We start from the raw sequence: 14,429 nt of genomic DNA on the forward strand, positions 1-14,429 counted from the left end.
GGAGGGGCCAAATTCACTGTAGAGACGGACCATTGTCCCCTGGCTTGGCTGCAAACTGCGACATCGAAGAACAGTCGCCTTCTTAGGTGGAGCTTGATTTTACAGCAGTACAATTTTGAAATAAGATACAAAAAGGGGAAGTTAAATGGGAATGCGGACGCGCTTAGCCGCTCTTTCTAAGCGGTCCGAGATGTTCCTCACCATGTATCCAAATTGATAATCAGGTTTTTTTTTTTTTTTTTCGTGCGCTTGTATATGTGTGGCTATGTAAAGCAGCACGTTTGGTTTTCTAGGAATACGTGGGTCCTGAACGTCTTGAGAGTGGGCTTTTCTCGAACAACAATGGCAGTTTTCTTTTAACCTGGTCTCTTCAGACGGGAGCCGAGTGCTTGCTTCGACATGTGGTTGAGTTTCAGACAGCTCGAGCAATTTGGCCTACAACAATCAAGACAACGCGACAAGCAACAGCGAGCTTCAAGCGTTCACGTGCAGGCCATTAAGTCGTCTCTTCATGCAGCAGCTGGGACTGCTGCCCTCCGAGACTCTTCTGGCGGGGGAGGAGGCTGTTACGACCAAGCATCCGCATTTGCGCGCTCTATTGTTCGCCTGTGGGCATGGATAAGTGCTGTGAATATGTGGTGATGGTCCAATGGCTCTAAGTGAGCCTGTTTCCAGGAATCCTGTTTTGTAAGCCTGTTTTGCTTTGTGGACACTCTGCAAATGCCAAATTGACCCTGCCAAGAGAACGTCTGGAAAAACACAAAGAAACGTCCCCCTGCGGGAAATGCAGGAAGTGCTTTCTTTCTTTTGTTCACCCTTCCAGTCGATAAGCCCTATCGTCCATTGAGGAATGCCTACTTTCCAAAGGAGACGACAGAGTGACATGTCCGCTGACGTGCAGGACAAGAAAGGAGCATGACGCATACAGCCATTAAGTGATTTCCCAGGAATGCAGGAAAGATTTGCAATTGTCGAAAACGGACAATGCCGGGAGCGGATGCGGCGCCACGTGCACTCGGGTTTCTGAGAAGTAAAACCACTTGTCAGAACCAGCCTGTGGTTTCTTTGCTGAAGAATAGAAATGTACCTCCTCTCCTCGCCGTTCCCAAGCTTTTCCCGCCAACAAGTGATCACGCCCAACGAATGAATGCCGGACCAGTCAGTGCTTCAGACCATCAGTGCAGTGATGTGTTCGATTGGATGCCGATACCTGAGGGGCGTGCCCTGGATTTGGTTGGTCAGCATCTTCAGAGAGGGGCTGGACATAGGGGGTTTTAAGGACGCTGCAGAGCACGAAATGTCGCTCTGGGCCCTGGGTAAACGGCTCATCCAGTCGCTTCTCGCTATGAACTCTTAACGCTTGCCTTTTCGCTGATGTACCCTTCTTTTTCTTGTAAATAATCATGTAAATACGTTTTCTCAAAGTGCCATTAAACCTGCTTGTACATATTTCACCAACTTCGAAGATTCAATCCTTCATCAACCCCGAGTCTCTGCACGCTACCAAGTGAAGGCCGGGTCGACGTAGCCCAGCGTCACGACAGTTACCCAAAATACACTTCCTTGCGCCGCATGACTGATGCCGTACCAATTTCTGCTCCTAAGTGGCCATTGCATTCGGCTCCTCAGGATTACTCGGCTGATTCGTTTACTAATTATTCAAGTTAGAACAGAAGAAAAATGACCGCGAAATGATTTTGCTATAGAAATACTAAGGAACTGTCCACGCGACCAAAACAATATGCCCACCGAAATTTCATGCGAAATGGCTGACAGTCTGCCGGCAACAATGGTGTTAGTCACGTAATATTCATTTTCCTTTATTATTAACACAGCGCAGTCCTGTCAAGATAGACAAAACTGAAAGTTTCTTCTGTACTAAGAAACATTCCTAAATTTAGCGATATCTTTTTTGGAGGTGGGCTCATCAGCTAGTGTGACTATATACCAGCATATGCTTCCTTGTGCAAAATTGCATCAATGAAAATCATGGCGCGTGAGACATATTGACAGTCTAGTTAAGGGTCAGTCTACGTGATGAATGGTCCAACGTTAGAAATAGGTTGAAATTGTATCCCTGGCGTCTGCGTTCGCGCACTGGGCTGAGTGCATCGTGCGTAGATAGTTGTTGAACCACAAGATTTATCATCGCTCACCTGCGACTTGAGCCGCCTGCGCAGCCGGTTTCTGAACACCTCGTTCGCACGGTACTCGTCGTTAGCCCGGAGACGTCGTTGGCGTTGTGCGTTGCGCGCCCTCTCGATTGCACGGTACCTTTCGTCGAGTCGGCGAATCCGCTGGCGCTCTGCCCTCCGCTTTCTCCTCTCGGCGGCTTTGTCGGCAGCGCTGGCGTAGACTTGCCCTTGAGCTTGAGAATGATGGCAAGTTTCAAGAAGTGGAAGGTGTGCCAAGACCTGGGGGACGTCACTGACCGCTTGCTCCTCTCTGTCGCGGTCGCTGATTACGATTGGGTCGTTTGCGTTACCCAAGCTCAAGGAGTTCCTCACGGCCCATGGGCAGAGTGGCAAAGAGCATGTGCACGGGGTGCTGCCATAGATGCTGTCATCGTAACTACTGCCGACTTCGTGAGGGCGCTGGGGGTAGACGGAAGAAGTCTCAGCCTGTAATGTTGTCATGGTGTACGAAGGGACGGTATATGTTTGTTCGAGAGTCACTGGCGTCCCTATGCCAGGATCAGGAATCGAGTAGTTACGGCACCCCAGCATATTGGTCGATCACCTGCTCAGTAGGTAAAGGTGGAGTATTAAGTCACTGTCGGCAAAGGACGGCCGATACCTGATGGTGATCGGAGCAGTGGCGCGTCGAGTCAGACAGCACACGCAACCAAGCAGCAGATGAACGTGAACGACGCCGGTAACTGCTTCCCGAATCAAGAAGGCGTGGTACACTGAGCTCTCTGGCGAAGCATCCAGAGCGCCGTCGGTGGTTATGGTCTCAGGCTAGGCGATCCACCAAGCGTTTAGGCCACAGGCAGTGCGCTGCGAGCTCGAGCCATGAGCTGCACGAAAGGCGTGCTTGCGCGGGCACGCACTGGATGCAGCGCATATTTCGCGCCCTCTTCGTTTATCTACAGCTAATCGGTGCGGGGTTCAGTGGGCAAACAACGCTCTCTGGGTTGCCAACTGAGGTGTTGCTACGGACCTGCGACAGCATTGCAGCGTTGATTATCGTCGTCGTCAGCGCTACGAGCTGTGAATAAATAAAGATATTTATGCTGCTCAAATCTACATCGTATAGATGCTCTTCTATTAGCAAACAAGAGCCCACTGGTCAGCGCAGGGTACTGACAAGAGAACGGCATGCGGAAAAAAACAACAAATTTTCGGCAAATTATGGGCGAGAAATGACAGACTACATTAATCCTCCATGTTGTCTTTTATCATTATTTTATTATTTTGAGATATCGTGATCTGACGCAGTTGTCCTCCGTCTCGATTCGTCACAGGCTGGAGTGTTTTATTTGATATATTGTACAGCCTGTTATAAATACTGTGAGCCACAGCTCGAACCAACGTCTATATTTCCGGCCGTATTTGGAATTCTGCACGCGACCGTCCGAACACCGGCGAATGATGACCATGATGGGTATGTGCAGGTGAAAGAGGTGAAATTTCGTGCAAGTTCGTGTACAGGCAAGGAAGCGGCCAACCTGGTCGCTGTTTAGATGGAAGTGGGTCGGCGGGTGACGAGAAGAGATGTGACGGTGGACAAACTTGTCGCACAATCCAGGAGTGCGGACAGGCGTCCCTTCATCACCGTGCGAAAAGGAGAGTGCAGTGACGGTGGTTATCGCGGGGTTTCCGTTTTTGTTGGGCTGCTTCAGTGTTGCGGCGAGGAATTTGTAAACAAATAGCCGTGTGTGTAGCAAACTGGTCGCCCAACGATGCAGATGGGGAGTAAGAAGCAGGGAAGAGGGTGAAGTCGAATAGTGTTGTGGGTTGACGGCCATAATCTAAGAAGAAAGGGCTTTAGATAGTGGGGCGCTGAATGGCGGAATTATATTCTTAGCTAACAAAAGGCAAAACTTTTTCCCAGTTCTTACGATCATGACTGACGTATGTCAATGGAAATCATGTCCGACAAGGCGCGGTGAAAGCTCTCGATGAAGCTATTAGTCTAAGGATGATAGCTGAAGGATGTCTTGTGGACGGTGCTGGCGGCGCGGAGTACTTCCGCAAGGACTTGGGAAAAAATTGGCTCATCACGGTCGCTAATCATAATACAGGGAGCAGCATGCCGCAATATGATTGCCTGAAGAAAAAAACTCGGCAATTTCAAAAGCGGCACCGGAACGAAGAGGGGCTATCTCAGCGTACCGCGTAGGGTGGTCATTGGCGGTTACAACCCAACAGTGACCGACAGGCGTGAGAGGAAGGGGGCCGTGCAAAACAATGGCGATAAAATCGAAAGGCATGGATGGGCAAGGAAGATGTTGCATGGGGTCAACTGGAAGAGAGTTGCACCGCTTACGATGCTGGCAAGCCGCACAGGGTGATATGTATTTGGCGGCGATGGTGGAAAGCCCGGGCCAAACTTTACGGCTTTTTATCCAGTCGTATGTGTAGTGGTAGCCTAAGTGACCGTCAGCGGCATCGTCTTGGCAAGCCTCCAACCCTCGATGATGGAGAGAGTGAGGGACAACTGGAATCCCCCGGTGAACAGTAAGATGGTAAACAGAGTAGTAGTGTGTTCCAAGTTGAAACCGGAGAGGCGGAGCTGACAATGCAAACGACTTCTGTGTGCCGGTGATCGAGCCTGGAAGCAAGAGATGTTTGTTCTTCGGTAAAGATCAGTCTGACATTGACGCTCCAAGCATTGACTCCCTATGAAGCGGCCACAACTTGTTTTTATCCTCTACATATAGTGCGAATAATATATGTAAAGAACACACATTTGCCATAAAAAAACCTTAGAATGTCCAATACCTATCTGCTACCCTTAATTTCAGAAAAAAGAATCGGCGAAGACAATAAACATGGGCATATTAATTAGTACCATCGAGCATCCCGCAAATGTAACCGGGGACAAGTGCAGTACTTGGAATGTTACTAGTTTGCCCCAATTAAACCCAAGCAGCAGGACTGTGGATGCCCCACGCTCGAACCTTGCCAGTATCGCCAAGTAAAGCTCATCGGGCCGACCTCGGCCATCCAGCTCGGTTAGGGGCCAGGGATTGACAATGGCCTTAGAATGGCCATCGTTAGCGATCGACCTCGGACCGATGAGTATGGCCGAGTTGACCATTGTACAGCTGAGATCGGGTCATGCATGTGTTTACCCACGAATGGCCCAACCACGGCCGCAGCATCCCCACGTCGGCGGTACTCGCGTCCCGGTTGTTTATTCATGCCTGTTCAGCACCTCTACTTGTTAATGAACCGTGTTTTACACATCCGAACGTCTGCAGTTCCATTGATAATAGAAACTGCTGCAGCGGTAATATTTTTCGATGCGCATGTTTTGCTCCAAGCAGGCTCCTAGATTGCAGGGCCAACAATATATAATGGAGATGTCTCCAGGGTAAGTGAACCTATACGTTTGTGGCTTAAAAGAGGCTACACACCGAAAAAAAAGCAGGCCGAAAAAGTACTTTTTGGCCAAAGATGATCCAAAGAGGCGTAAAACCCTACTGAAAAAAAAAGTACCACTTTTCTTATAACTTAAGTTAGTGAGAATTCACTCCAGCTTTCAGCTTTTATGCACGCTGAGTTGAAAGTTCACTTTTCCATGCCCTAGTTGCACCTGCCGTCTCATTACTTCGTTTTTACGAGCCATATGGCTTTATTGCTCTCACGGCTTTCAAGGACAGGGCCTCACTAAGGGGCATGCTTTTCCTCTGCAGGCATCCTAGAAAATATACGAAAGAAAAACCAGCTTTCATTCTGTGTTCACAGTAATAATGATTTTCCAGCCTGTTAAAAGTGATAAAAAGCTGTCACTCAGGTAATTATCATAAGCATTTTCAGTGTGATGAATGCTGAGTTTCGGCGTTGTAGTCATCGGATGAAATCTCAAGTAGATTGAAACGTGAGGTGTACTATTTTTACACATATACAGTGTGTCCTAGCTAATGTGATCTATGGGGTTAAAATGACTTTTCAGATGTAGGCGAAGGAAACAAGTTACATATTGCCGGCAGCTAACTTGAGTGGCAGAGAAAAGTTTTTGTTCGCAATTTTTAATTCCCCCACATTAATTAACTAAATTAGTAAACACTGGCTTTACACAATGAATGACAATAGAGGGATTACAAAAGTAAGTCTGGCAACCATGAGCGGCACGCTGATCCCACGCTGGCAGTCATATTTTGATCGCTCCATCCGTTCGCTTCGTGTCCGCCCGTCAGCGCCCCCCGTTCTGTCCGCGCTCTTCACGTTGTAACCTAGCGTGCTGTGCTTGGACCTCTCTTCTGTCCCAGGCGGTGTCGGTTAGCAACGCCTAGAAGCTGAGTTTGGTAGCCGAGGCGTGGCGGGGCCCACCGGCCGCGCTGCCGAGCGCGGTTACAAACTGTTTCAAGAGTCGTGCATGGGCTCCTCGTCGGCCCGCGTAGCGTCATCCTTATCCAGGTACAGTATCCAGAGTTTTGTAATGTGGAGACTTTTTTTTTTTGTGTACGCCTTTGCTTTTTACTTGAACACATATGAGAGACGATCAAGAGTTTGTTTGGTTTGCGCATCACCGTCGCTCATCCCACTGGTAAATACTTGGTTGGTGATATGAGCGAGGATGCATTTTATTTTGAGATGAAAGAATCGAGCGTGATTTGGTGCAAATTGGAATGGCGCTTAGCATTTTCCTGCCTATGCCGTCGAAGCAGTAGTTGGCACGGGTCGCGGAGATAATCGGGGGCTACGTAAAAAAAATGTGTCATGGTAATTTGGGCTTCCAGTGAGTGAACATTGATTGGTGTGCGATCGGCGATGATGAGGTAATAAAATATTATTAAGTAATTGATCAATTCATGAAGTAAAGCAACGAAAAAAGGAAAAATTGGAAATTGAGGGTTTAAAGGCGTCAAAATGCTCAGAATGAAAAACCAGCGCTTGGTGATGCTAATGAAGAAAATTTAAAATGTGTAATTGATGAATTCAAATAATTGAAGAATGTGTTCAAAGGTGTCAAATTTCTCAGAATGGAAAGCCGATTGTTGCTGATGCTGAGTATTGGTGTATAAAAATATAAAACATTAAATAAAATAAAAATAAGGAAAGAAATGATATAAATTAAAAATAAATAAAAGAGCTGGAAATTTAAAACATGAAAGAAGAAAACGTGTGTGCGCGTTCGCGCGTGTGTGTGTGAGAGAGAGTGACACTATCACGTTATACCCTTAACGGTGGAGTTTCCCCCTAATTTTTTTATAACAATATTATATAATATAAACCTGACTTTAGGAACACAGCCAGTAGCACCAAGCCCAAACACTTGGCAGGAATGCTAGTTGACTTTTCAAATTTGTTTTCGTTTCAGCCGTCTTCATCTTCCTGCGAGTTCCTCGAAGCTTCCCATGGCAGCGCTTTCATATGACGCTAAGGCTTCAAATGTTTACTATCTGACACAGGGAATAAACAAGAAATCGGAATATTTACAAAAGGAACTGAATTTCATTTGGCTCTCAATTAGCGAACCATCGGGTGAACCGACAAAACACACAAAAGTGAAGCGCACGCTTCGTTATATTATCGGCCGCGCTGGCAGGTATAAAGGCACAGGATGCAAACTTGAGCTGCGCGCTCTGGACGCGGACCGGACTTCGCGTGCATCATCGCGTGATACATCTTTCGAAACGGGCTGGACGTGAGCATATTACAACACACTGTGGGATTTCATCTTTTCCTGCTTTACTAGACACCGCGTGTTTGGCAGCCGCTTTTGCAACGTGAAACACGCACCTCGGGCGCACTAGACAACCGTATTGCTCAGTGCACCAAGCACTACCATTTCGTACGACTGTGAAAAGTATTTTCGGTAATCATGCCTTTGTCTTAAATCAAATACACAATGATAAATGCAACCTACTCACAAAATATTTCAAAGAACGTATTTGCACAATAGCGTTCGTTATACATGCACTGCTCCTTCTCCCGTGTCCTCCATCGCAGCATAAGCTTATCCTTCAAGTTTACAAGGCTCCATAGCACGCAAAACAACCTTGCTGTTTTAGGTGATAGCACATTCTGTGAGTTAGCTCCCTTTCAGAGGGACGTGCAGTAATGCTTTACATGATGCAAGTGACACTTGTAAAGCCGATTAGGATTGCAAACGAGCGGTCGCATACACGCGTATACCTTGTTTCCGTGCGCATCTGCGACAGTGCGCTTGCTGCAGAAGAGTACGCAGCAATATGCGGGCATCATTACGAATAGAGCTTGGTGCTAGCAGTGACTGCTGTGATGTTAAAAAATGAAACAATAGCTTGTGAGCATTCCAATGCACCTTGCGGTTCATGCACGGGTTCCACGTAGTCGCACGTTGACAGCGTACTCAATGGGAGGGGCGGGCGGACTGAACAAAACATGGCCGCCGCGCACAGTTTGTGTTTCTTTCAGTAGATGGCGCTAACTTTTGTAAAGCTTCTATTTCTACATTGAAGAGCACCTGTCCAAGCCCCACTTCATTATTTGCCACAAAGAACCCTAATGTGTACGAATGTTTCCCATATAAAGCAGGAAGCCCCTAAAATACATGACTCAGATGGCCAGAGAACACAACAACGGCCTCAACGGCCAAGTACAGCGGTAGACCTATAAGTTGGCGATGGTTTCTTCGCCCGCGTCAGCAAAGCCATTCTCAGCGACAACGTTTGCTTTTTTTTTTCGGTTCCAAGTGACAAATAATGTTCCACTCATTTTATATCCTTACCGCTTTGTAGTGCTTATAGTCACTGCAATATCCCCCCCACTCGCTACAACTCGTGCCTTTATGCGCGCCGAAGGGCTGACGCGAGTGCCACCCATCACGGCTGCAGGTTATTTCGTTCGCTCAAATCATGGTTGAGAGCAGCCCAATTGCGGCACGCGAATGAGCTGGTAACATTTGTCAAGGCGAAAGCCTTTAATTGCTTGTACTGTCGGTGTTCGTTCGTCCGGTCAAAATATAGCTATCAATCAAATAACGGCATTACCCTAAACCGAAACTAACGCCATCAGAAAAATAAAAATCCGGGCTCAACCGGGAATCAAACTCTACGCCTCGGATTCGCAGGCGAGCACTTTAACCAACTTCGCCACGCCTGGTATTTTCTTTCTTTATTGCACGGAAGTACTTCAATCCCGATTTAACCAGGTTGCATCCGCAACCTGTCATACACAGTCGCACCGGCATCGAGCTCTCACTTTGCCCACACATCAAAATTCCGGGATTGTGAAACACGTCATAATTCTCATTGTCTACAGTGAGATTATAGTAGCGATGACAATGATGCTGCAGTTAGTGATAATCTCAATAACGACGGCGCATTTAGTTGATAATGATAATGATAGCGAACGTGATCCACCGGGTGCACCAGCAGCGATTAGGCTTTCGCATTTCTGCAGTGTAGATTGCACAGTGCTCTCGGAATCTTTTGTCTGCATTTCGCGGAGTTTTGAAGGTGTTCTCCGATTTACAGACGGGGAGTGGTAAATGCTGAAAAAATGAAGAGAATATCGTTGGTACATCAATGTCAGAGAGCGCTTTCGTATACAATGTTAGCTTGTGCTACGTGAGTTTTTGCAAGCAGCAGCAATTCGGATTTTTCAGATGTTGGAAACAGCCTTACGTTGTCCAGATAACTCGTGAATGCATCGGTACCTTGCTGTAGAGTGTCCTCTACGGATCCAGGAGAACCAGAAAAGCACCAGAGAGCACCACACTAATTCAGTAAAATGATAAAATATTTTGGAAAGCTCCATATACTACATCGTTTGTTATCATTAATAATTTACGTTGATAGGCGTGCAGGAAAAGAATCGAACTAAAGTAAATAACACAAATTCTGCTTTTGAAGGCTTCTATCTGGTTTTATTTCCTTCTGCCTGACATCCGACATCCGACACGTGGATGCCATATGGCGAAGTACTTGCAGCATGCAGACCCATGGGTAAGTTCATTTCCATAGAATGTATGTTTTAGGTTTGAAGAGACGCTAGAATAGAGAGATAGGGGAGCCATTCCGAGGTTAAAAAGGGTGGGTGACAGAATAGCACCCTGAGAAGTTCCGCGCTTGAGGCGGAAGGTTTGGAGACAGAATCAGGGAGGCGTAACTAGGCCGGGCGGTCGTGGAGAAATACCGTGAGGTAGCCCTACATCTTTAAACCACAGCCGGCAGAGGCAAGAAAGTTTAAAAGGGGATCGTGGGAAAGCTTATAACAGGTAATACGTAAATCAAGGGCCACTATGGCTTGGATCTGGGAAGGAGGTATAGGATAAAATTCGTGTACACAGAGGTCCTGACTCTTGAGTCGACAAACCTTTTATGAAGCCATTTTTTGTATGGGGGGAGGGGGGGGGGGGAATGTGTGCATTCAAGATGAGCCTCGAGCCGACTGAGCAGCATCCGTTCCATGATCTTTTCCAGGTATGATGCTACAGAGACTGCGCGGGGGATTTGAAGCGCAGGTGGTTTGCCTGACTTTGGCCGTAGGGTTATAAATGATTGTTTCCAAGATGCTGGGAGGCTCCTTGCTACCCATTGTTTGTTTATAATGCTCAGAAAATGTTCTTTGTCTTTGTCGGAGAGTTTACACAGTGAGTCAGTACGTAATCTTCTCCTGACATGGCGCTGACTTCCGCTTTAGCTGTTCTAGCGCCCAGTCGAGATCCCAGAGGGTAAACTGCTAATTGAGTTCTACATTGGAGGGCGCGGTATACAGAGGATAAAGCCTAGGTAGGGAAGGAGGAATATAGAGATCACGGAGTTGGGTAATGAAAGTTGGGTAGTGAAGCACCTAGTAGTGAAAGGTGCTTCTTGAGAGTGAGAACAGGAGGCGGATGAAGCTTGGTGAGTTCTCTTAGTAAGTGCCAGGATGTTTTTTTTTTATTTAGCGTGCCGTAGGTTGTGTGATAAAGTTTATTCCATTGATTCGTTGCAAGTTTAACACAGTTTTCTTTAACCTGTCGCGTCGATTCGGTGACACGATAGGATAGACGAAAATTGCTGGGCAAAGTGCAAAGGGAGTGAAAGAGTCGTTTCTGGCTTCTCTAGATGCTCGCGAGGTAACGCTCTGGATTATCTGAAGAGATTGAAACTCCTGCATGCTCTGCCCAACGCTGAAGGCTGCAAGACTTATGAAAGGTGTCGCGAGTAACATGAAAGTTATTCCAGTTTGTGCGGGATGTTTTAATGCTTTTTGCCGGTGTACTCGACAGCTGAACTATGCCCTGAACTCGAACTGAGCCCGCTTGATATGTACCTCTATATGGAAAACTTCCATCAGTGCATCACTGATGGTACATGTAACATTTTGACACTCGAGTTAAGGGTACGTCTCCAGGAAGATTGGCTCAGCGTTTGAAATGGGTTCCGACTGCCGCATCCCCGACGTCTGCGCGTGCGACTGGGCTCTGTGCATTGTGCGTAAATCTCCGTTTAGCCACAAGTTTTATCGTACTCACCTCAAACTTGCGCTGCCTGAGAATCCGGTTCTCGAACACCTCTTTCGCGCAGTACTCGTCGCTATTCCGGACAAGTCTTTGGCATTGCGTGTTGCGCGGAACTCTCGGCTGCACAGTACGTTTCTTCGAGGCGGCGGATCCGCTAGCGTTGCGCCCTCCGCTCTCTCTTCATCGACGCTTCGGCGACACCACTGCCGAAGACGCCCTCTTGGAATGCTACCGACTTCTACCAAGTGGAAGGTGCAACGAGGCCTGGGTGTCGTCACTGACCGCTGGTGCCTCTAGGTCGCTATCACCGATTGCAATGAGGTCGCTTGTGTTGCCGAAGCTCAAGCAGTTCTCATGGCGCACAAGCAAACTCGATACCAAGGGCTCAGTGCAGGAGCTGGTGCCATGAATGTTGCTAGCATCACCCCTGCCCACTACGTGAGGGCACCTGTGCAACATATCCACGGTGGAGCCTGATTAGGCATTCATGGTGGATGAACTGAATGTATACATTTGTTAGGGCGACACCAGGATCCCTACTCCAGGATTGGGAGTCGAGCAGTGAAGGCGCCGCTGCTAATTAATTATCACCTCCTCAAAAGGTAAAGGTGGGTTATTAAGTGACTATCGGTGATTAATGACTGATACCTGACGGCGACAGGAGAAATGGTGCTTACAGTGTTTGAGACAGCGCTGCAAACCGGCTTCACTCGCAAAGACCATCAGATGAATGTGACCGACGGCGAAGGCTGCTTCCTGAATCAAGGTGTTTTCTTGACGATGTGCCCTCAACCTAGAGCGCCGTTCGCGGCTATGCTCTTCAGGCGGTTCAGCAAGCTTTCATTCATTCATTCATTCATTCATTCATTCATTCATTCATTCATTCATTCATTCATTCATTCATTCATTCATTCATTCATTCATTCATTCATAAATCTTTATGCATGAGGATGCATGACCAAGCTTTCACGCCACCACCAGTGTGCTGCGAGAGCTTACCGCATGCTGCATCAGGGGCGTTCGTGCGTGGGTGCAAGCAGTGGTCGCAGCTCATGTTTCGCGCCCTCTGCGTATTCCGTGGCCAATCGGCGCGGGGTTAAGCGGGGAAACAGCTCCCAATTGGTTGCCAACTCAGGTGCAGCTACGAACCTACGACAGTATTGTAGCGTTGATCATCTGTGAACGTAAGTTCAAGTGCAGCAGCATACAGTTACCCGTCTCAAGTTTCTACCTTTCTAATTACGTTTCGCAATCTGAAGCTGCATAACCAATACTAAGTTGGATTTAGGCAGTAAAAAAATACTTCAATTCCATTACTAGAGAAAGTAACAGGTATCAGCAATCCACCATGCCAGACCTCACAGTGAACCGAGGACTTCGAGATATCAGCTGGAAGTTTACAGACAAAAAAACCCTTCAGCGACCATTACACTATTCCAATCACTGTCCCTAGCTCTATCTGTCCGCTTAAACGTAAAATTCCCCCCAAAACTGGAATACCTTTCGCGTTATTCGCGACACTTTTAATAAGACTTGCAGTCTTCTGAGTTAGACAAAACACTCAAGCAGGCACAGATACAAGCAATGCAGAAGGTTTCCCCTGCAATCCGCTCAGCTAATCCGGAACCTTACCTTGAAATCATCTAGAAGAGGCAAAAACGACTCTCGCACTTCCTTTGCACTCAGCCCAGCAATTCTCGCCTATTCAGTGGCGTAACCGAATCGACGCGACAGGTTAAAAAAAACTGTGTTACACCTGCCACAGATCAATGGAATAAACTTTGCCACATTACCTTTGGCACGCTAAACAATAAAAAAACAAAAAACTCCTGCCACTTTCTAGCAGAACTCGGCGAGCCTCAACCGAGTTCTGCTCCCACTCTCAAAAAGCACCATTTACTACTAGGCGCGGATGCCTTAACTACCCAATTTCGTGATCTCTATATTCCTCCTTCCCTACCTAGTATTTATGCTCTGTATATTGTGGCCTCCAATGTAGAACTGAATTAGCCGTTTGCCTTCTGGGATCTCGACTGGGCGCTAGAACAGCTAATGCGGAAGGCAGCCCCATGTCAGGAGCAGATTGCGCGCTCACTCAATCGAAACCTCTCCGACAAATACAAAGAACAGTTTCTGAGCATTATAAACCAACAGCGGGTAGCAAGCACCCTCCCAGCACCTTGGAAATTATCATTTATTACCCTACGGCAAAAATCAGGCATCCTTACTGTCCTTCCAATCCTCCGCCCAGTCTCTCTAACATCATGCCCGGAAAAGATCACGGAATGGGTGCTGCTGAGTCGGCTCGACGCTCATCTTGAATGCACACACTTTTCTCCCCAAAAAATTGGTTAAAGAGAATTGTGTCCCCTCAGGACCTCTGTGTACTTCACACATACCAATTTTACCTCACCTTGTTCCCAGATCCAAGCCACAGTGGCCCTTTAATTGCGTATTACCTCTTATACCCCCGCCCACAATCTCCTTGTAAACACCCTTCCCTTTACCGGCTGTGGTGCAAATGTTCTTGTATGTTCAATATACAAGAAAAAATACGAATACATGATTAGCTGTAGGTGTCAATATTTAAGTGGCGTCCACTGAAAAGTATACGGCTCCTTTCCATCCCCAAAATCTAATTTACGAGCAGTCAGTGTCACTAAAGTTTTCACCTTGAACAACCCTGGAGGTCAGACAGATTCTGCACCTTTCCTTTCTTTTAAACCAATGTACGATATAAAAAAAAATATGAATATTGACCTTTTTAGGTGCAGGTGTCCACAATTCCGTGGAGCCCACCCAAAAGCATTAGGCTCCTTCCTTTT

Source organism: Amblyomma maculatum, chromosome 7 (genome assembly GCF_055883805.1).
Source record: "Amblyomma maculatum isolate TAMU_Amacu chromosome 7, ASM5588380v1, whole genome shotgun sequence".
Classification (NCBI taxonomy): domain Eukaryota; kingdom Metazoa; phylum Arthropoda; class Arachnida; order Ixodida; family Ixodidae; genus Amblyomma; species Amblyomma maculatum.